Source organism: Sinocyclocheilus rhinocerous, unplaced genomic scaffold (genome assembly GCF_001515625.1).
Source record: "Sinocyclocheilus rhinocerous isolate Xijiao unplaced genomic scaffold, SAMN03320098_v1.1 scaffold611, whole genome shotgun sequence".
Lineage (NCBI taxonomy): Eukaryota > Metazoa > Chordata > Actinopteri > Cypriniformes > Cyprinidae > Sinocyclocheilus > Sinocyclocheilus rhinocerous.
This window is the reverse complement of record NW_015623515.1, coordinates 442,776-443,883: the sequence shown is the minus strand read 5'-3', so window position 1 is coordinate 443,883 and position 1,108 is coordinate 442,776. Positions and strand designations below refer to the sequence as shown.

The following is a 1,108-nucleotide window of genomic DNA, read 5'->3' as shown; positions in this document are numbered from 1 at the left end:
ACCATAAAAAATATTGTGTTGAAAATGTTGAAAACACGCTTGTGAGAACAGTTGAGATGTTCTTATAGAGTGCTACAGCTGTGACGTCAAAACCTGGAATAGTAATTCACTGTGGGTTCCCTAAAAATTTCCCTGTGGGTTTTTATAGGTTTTTTATTTTTTTCAATTTATGAGTATAACGAGGTCTATGATCGATATAAACTGAAGATACTTGGATGTTTTGTTCTTCAACGTAAATTACAGTCACTCATACTGAATTCTGATGAAGTCATGAATTAAAAAAAAAACCATTATAAAAAAAAACCCCATAGGAAAATCTCAAGGGAATCCATGGCAAATTAGTCATCCTGGTTTTGACATCAAAGCTCATAAATCTCTCTTTTTTTTAATCAACCAGTTTGTGTGAGGGGGAGGGTTAGGATTTAGCAGATCAGTTCTGTATAAAAAGCTTTGTCTATAAGGTGCCTTTAAAATGAAGATGAGGGTATATCTGTCAGTTCTACGTACCAGTTGTCGCAGGTGTATGAGTGTGTGTATGGAGGCCGGTATGACTGATAACTTGTTGTTGCTGACGATGAGCACCCGCAGGAGAGGGAGCTGACATACTGACAGCGGTAGACTGGACAGCTGGTTACGACTACACCACACACACAGAGAATAAATCAAATGTAAAATAACATTGCATAGTTGACTGTATAAATTAAAGATTAATCTTTATTAAAGTTACAGAAGTTATTCAATCAAGAGCAGTGAGAGATTTCCTTGTTGTTGCTGTTTGATTAACATTAAGAAAGTGCTGTCACTTTAAGAGAACGCACTGATCCAGTGCACTGATACTGTATGTTCAGCCGACTATGTCTGCTAGGATACTCACCAAGACGGGCATTTTGACATAATTTTTGAGTGAATTTGTCCATTCAAGCACAATACTTCACAGAGAGCTTAATATTTGCACGCGTTCTGAAACGGGGGTTCACGCACTTCGGATGAGCGCACACAGATCTTCTCAGTGCGCACGCGAGTTCACGTCTTCTGGCTCTTTAATATTTAAACTGGCAAGGCTTAAATGAGTTTAGTTTAAACACAGATAGCAACGTGTGCTGTTCAG

At 38.2% G+C, this 1,108-nt stretch overlaps 1 pseudogene; it reads right to left on the bottom strand.

Moving 5' to 3' along the window:
* LOC107708353 (leucine-rich repeat and calponin homology domain-containing protein 4-like) overlaps positions 1-1,108 on the bottom strand; it is a 41,714-nt pseudogene that overhangs the window by 13,583 nt on the left and 27,023 nt on the right.